The 6,000-nt window shown below is 32.1% G+C and overlaps 1 long non-coding RNA gene across 1 annotated transcript; it reads right to left on the bottom strand.

Moving 5' to 3' along the window:
- Positions 1-2,757: 2,757 nt before the first annotated feature.
- Positions 2,758-5,544, bottom strand: LOC111410722. Its single transcript, XR_002705744.1, has 2 exons — positions 5,228-5,544; positions 2,758-3,130 (listed from the first exon to the last, which is right to left on the bottom strand). It is a non-coding gene; the product is annotated as an uncharacterized LOC111410722 (long non-coding RNA).
- Between the last annotated feature and the right edge of the window lie 456 nt (positions 5,545-6,000).

Genomic DNA, 6,000 nt, shown 5'->3' with positions numbered 1-6,000 from the left:
GATGTCTTTTTGGGTTACAAGATATCGATTTCACTCCAAAATTATTAAAGCAGTGTTTAAAATATCATACATGACTTGTACACATTGAATGACTACATGTGCTATGTTTTGCATACCACACTTACCTACTTTTTTTTATTTTTCAAATATAGTGTAGTATAATTTCCAACCAGATTATAGAGTGACTCATTATAGTTTGAATTAATGTATCGATGGTCACGTTGAAATGCAGTTGAAAATTTCATCTTAAACTTTCAAGTGATTAAGGGCATGAATAAACCAAAAAAAAATGATTTTTACAAGCTAAAATGAGCTAATTTATTATCTTAACTCACAATAAAATATAACAGAATTAGAGTTCTGTATCTTCGTTCGCAGTAAAGTCTAGTGTAATTTTCTCACAAAATAATATTGTTGATCACTATCGTGTGAACTTTATATTGATACTCAAGTCCAAATGTAACGAAAACTTCCATTTGCTCATTGTCATGTACATACGAGTGAAGATAAAGTGAAGCAGATATGAAATTTGATTAGACGACACCCAATCATTTAAAACGGTAGCGTTTTAGATTACGGGTTCTCGATACCCAAATGTAGTAAAAACTTGCATTCATTCATTTTATATCGATACAAGTGAACATAAAGTAAAACAAATACAAATATAGTTGAAACAACACCTGACATTTTCATTGACATCATGATGTTTTGGGTCTCGGGCCTTGATTAAACTCCAAAAAGAGCCGATAAAACTTGGAACATTTTAGACAACTTATACAAGTTAAACGAGTCAACTTGTTGAATATATTATCTCATAATTAGAATATAATAGAATTTACTTACTTTCGTTCGTCGTTAAATCTAATGTTGTTTACTCACGGAACAAATGTGCTGGTTATTATCGCGTGAACTTTATGTCGATAATCGGGTCCAAATATAATAAAAACTTTCATTCGTTCATTTTCATGTGCATACTAGTGAAAATAAAGTGAAGCGGATACGAAATTAGTTGAAACGACACCCAATCATTTAAAACAACAACATGACATTTGAATTATAGGGTCTCGATTTCAATCCAAAACGAGTTGATCATGTCTTAGAACATCATATAACACTTATACAATTGAAACAAGCTAATTTGTGGAGTATCTGATCTCATAATTGGAATTTGAATTATTTAGCTTTTTAACGACATCATGTTGTACTTGATGATGGGGCCTTGATTTCACTATAAAATGAGTCAATCAGATTTGGAACATCTTAAAAGACTTGTACAAGTTAAACGAGACAATTTATTGAATATCTTATCTCATAATTATAATATAATCGGAATTTACTTACTTTTGTTCGTAGTTATATCAATTCGGTTTATTCATGAAACAATAGTATTTATCATTATTCTGTGAACTTTATATCATTACTCGGGTTCAAATGCAATGAAAACTTTCACTCGTTCATTGTCATATGCATACGAGTGAAAATAAAGTGAAGCGAATATGAGATTAGTTGAAACGACACCTAACCATTTAAAACATCATGACATTTTGGATTATGAGGTCTCGATTTCACTATAAATTAGTGAAAAATTGTCTACGTTAGTTAAAACGTAGACAAATTGTTTATAATGATAGCATATCATTTTGGATCACAGACACTCAATTTCATTCAAAATATAATTAAAACTTGTTTTCATTAATTTTATGTAAATATGAAGAAATGTAAAGTGATACAAACATAAAATTAGTTAAAACGGCATTCAATCGTTTAAAAGGCAGTATGCCATTTTCCCGTTGGTTTTGAATTGTGCATGAGAAGTTAGAATGAAAGTAGGGATTTATGTTTGGGGAATTTGGTACATTTTTGTTTTTGGATATTTTAGATATTCCAAATGAAGGGTATTTAAGACTTTTAATACGTGATAAAATAGACTAAAGGTTAGTTAATCAAAAAGTATTGACCATAGCTTATTTTACCAAACATTATTGTTAACTAGGCTTTTTAAACAAATCACCTCAATATTTATTCAAAAAGAAAATTCAAAATGTGGTACATTGGCGGAGGCTCATTTAATACTTTTGAAGGTTGAAGGTGTAAGGCTACTTGAAATTGCTAATCTATCATTAGATGAATTAGAGTTAGAGGATGTTATTTTTAATGATAATGAAGAAAGTGATGTTGTCATGTTGATGTTGAAAAAAAAAAAAAAAAAAAAAATACACACACACACATATAGAAAAGTAATAAGTTGCATTGTGATTGGTACTATGACTGTTACCGTACATGTTTTTCTACGATAGTGTTTATGATAAACTTGCATCTTGTACAATCTTCATTTCGAGCAAATTAATCAACGAGTGCTGCCATTGTCCAGAGCCACATGGGCCCTGAATTTCTGGAGCATAAAATGTGCTGCCCTGGACAAGCGGCATTATTGTTAAGAGTTTTGCTAGAGTGACATGGGCCTGTCACTCTAGCCCCTTGTTCGTCCAGGACCCATTTTGCCCTGGACAACTAGCAAAACTCTTATTGTTTATCAACCTTTCGGTTAGGTAAACTAAACTGCCAAGAATTTGTTCATGTGTAGAGGCTTAAAAATGTTACAAATGGCCAAATATAAAAACTTCTCATACATTTGCATCTCGCTCCAATCTTGATTTTACAATGAAGAGTTTCAAATTCAAGCATTTCAATGTCTTAGGCCAATTGGGTTTGCCAAGCCCAGGTGGAAAAATAACTTGATGTACATAGCTCAATTCAGTCACGTTAAACTCATACAATTCGAGTTCATGGCTACAAAAACAACTGTGATGTACAATCTACCTTTACAATAACAATAGCATTATTTATGAACTCAACCATTGTAGTTATGTCCTTTTAAATCACATTTCATTGTTAATTTCCATCAGGTCATTTGATACATAAAATTTACGTCTAATGTTTCAAGCATCTTAAATAAACCTAGATTGAGTGAAATACATTCTATTAAAGATTCTAAGAAAACAGAGTTATACAAACTAAAAATGATTGTAGAACATGCTTTGTAATTCACGGTCTAGAATTGATGTTTCCCTTCAGTCTTGGACGCCATTTTTGCCATCTTCTTTCAATCTCCTCTTTGCTTCTTCTTGCTCTGCAAAAAACACGGTTTATTCACGCCAATTAGTTCACATACAACCTTACAAATCATTTCGTAGGATGCTTATAAATACAACACCATTCCCAGCTATGCTAAGATAAGAACATTTGCAGGATGGAAACACTTACTAGTCGTAAAGCATGATCAAAACTACATACAAAGATCTTATTGTAATATACAAAGAGCAATCAATTAGTGGCGATCATCATGCCAGAGTGGTCGTCTCCAAACAAAAAGTATAGAGGATAAGCTCATGAAAATAAGTCTGTTTTACATGTTTCCTAAAAAGTTACTAATAATTTCCTTTTTATCGACTTAATGTCAAACATTAATTTCAACCTCACATTCATAGCTACAACTCGTTTATTATCCACACATTTTGTGGGACCTAATACTATTCACCCTAAAAAGTTATAACAATTTTAGACAAATGGAGCATTAATCTGCCAACAGAGTATCTCACAACTGTTCATAACAAATAATGGAACCAATGATCACCTCGGCCAAGTTTATATACCAGAAGCAAACAAATGAAAATGTGATGTGGATAATATAGGTATCTCGGCTGTACAGTGTTGACCATATTTGTGCCATAAATTCTGGAAAATAGCACAGTAAAACTTGCATCTACTGTTGCCCATTGAAGCCACAGAAAAGCACATTATATTAGTTCAAAACCATTAAATGCCAACGGCAATTAGAATGATTCAAATCTCTTTAAGAATTTATAAAAATACATTATATCAGTAATGAAATTGATCAAGTATGGGATCCAGAAATGGCCAATTCTTGTGGCAATAACTCATCCGGATGTTATTAAGGAAATTTGAGAAATGAGAATCTTAATTGACTTCTATATGGAGCATAAATTGCAAAATCTCATGGAAACAGGAAGTGAGCCACAAAATTATGACTCTAGTCTCATCAATATACATTTGCTAATGGAATCAGATCTGACTTAATTTGCATTAAACACGTTCTGGTTTACTACATATATAAGAGTCAAGTATCTCCAATAAAAAGTTAATAAATGGGCCCAGCCTATATATGGATGTGCTTAAAAGTATGTCACTTATGTTACTTATTTTCCAAACATTATTTTTTTTTCGAAGTTAGTTTTTGTTAATAAGAAAAAGTTACGTGTTATTGAAAGTCAGTTTTAACTAACTTTCTAGAATAGAGGCTTTCAAAAAAATCTAGAATGGTAAATTCTAAGCACAACCAAGCATGTTCATAATTTGACTAGTTCCAATGGAAAAATCACCATCTACACATTTTCATTCCGAATCACAACCTTCTAGCCTAAATAAAAATACAAAATTGATGCCTTCTGTACTTCACAATAAGAAAATGCTGATAACCCAAAAATTGACAGAATGCAGCAGAAAATTTAAATTGCGGTTATGTGTTCTACATTTTCTCACAAGACATGCTGCTGTTTGTATGTAAACATTATATTAGTGTAATATATGTCAAAGATATTAGAGAATTAAACTGCTTCCAAAACAAAATGATTAATATTGCAAAATTATCTTCAATGGAAATACTTGTACACAAGCTACTAAATTAGGTAGCTACTTCAGTGGTGTGATTTAAAAGCCCAATTACATCAATCCTCGGAAAAATCATATGAAAATTCTCAATTTCATAATTCAGCAAAAATGCAAAATAAGATTAGTTTTTTGAAGATGTTCCGCTCATGATTGATTGAAACAATCATTGGAATCTTCGAAACAGACAAGGACAACTAGTTATGAAATTTATATATAAAAGCCTTACGACAATCTTAGTCCAAGATTCATATTATAATCTTAAGCGAAATTAAGCCTCAGAACAATCTTAGTCGAAGATTCATATAATTATCTTGAGCGAAATCATAGCAAGGCCTATATTCAATGCCTGTAAGTACCTTTATCATCAAATTTATAACTTAACTATTAAACATCATCCGCAATTTCAACAGAAAGTACTACATTTCAGCACCCAGTACTTAATTATTTGTTAAAACTCAATCCATAACAAGACATAATTTCATCTTAAATTTCAAGCTAGATAATGGACAGAACAAATGAATAACAGCAACTTTCTTACCTAAACAAAAATAAAATGGGGGGAAACGAAGAGAAAATTACTCTTGCTTTTGCTCTTCTTCCTCTTTTTGTTCTTGATTGTTGTCATTTTCAGCATTAGCATCTGGCGTATTAAGGAGTTCCTGAGCCATTTTGAGCGATCTCAGCCTCTTTCACCGAGCGGCCGCCACTGCCTCTATCGATTCCTCTCCACCATCCATTATATTGGTAACTGAGTATTAGCCGGAATAGGATTCTGCACCCCGCTGCTTTGTGTAGAGACTCGAGGGGTTTCCCTGGAGGGAGACAAGCATCCCTTTGTATGTAGCCCGGTTTCCCATTTTCTATTCTCATTTTGGACTACCCGTTCTTTCGCCCCTGTTTTATACGAAATTTTAATATTTTGTACAACTTTTCAACAATAAATAAATTGTATCAACTTTTATTAAAATTTACTGAAATTTTGATTTTAATATCTAACCAAACAGGGGATGATAAAATAGTTCATTTTCAAACAAATGACTTTTTTCACAAAATCTATCCTAAAGAAATCTCTATCAAACATTTTTTGCGACTCTATTTATGTTTCTTGTCTGTTTAGGGTTGTATGTGAATTGGCATTGGATTGGACCCAACACTATCATTGTGTCCAAAATAAATGGAGATTGAAGTAAGGATGGCAATAAAATGAAGTTGACTCACTCGACAATGATCACTCAAACTCAATTCAACTTCTTGAACGAGTCAAGTTCATCCCATTGGTCAATGAGTTGGTCGTCCTAACTTGTTGACCAA

The sequence above is a fragment of the Olea europaea genome, chromosome 2 (genome assembly GCF_002742605.1).
Source record: "Olea europaea var. sylvestris chromosome 2, O_europaea_v1, whole genome shotgun sequence".
NCBI lineage: Eukaryota > Viridiplantae > Streptophyta > Magnoliopsida > Lamiales > Oleaceae > Olea > Olea europaea.
This window is presented reverse-complemented; position numbering and strand designations above follow the sequence as displayed.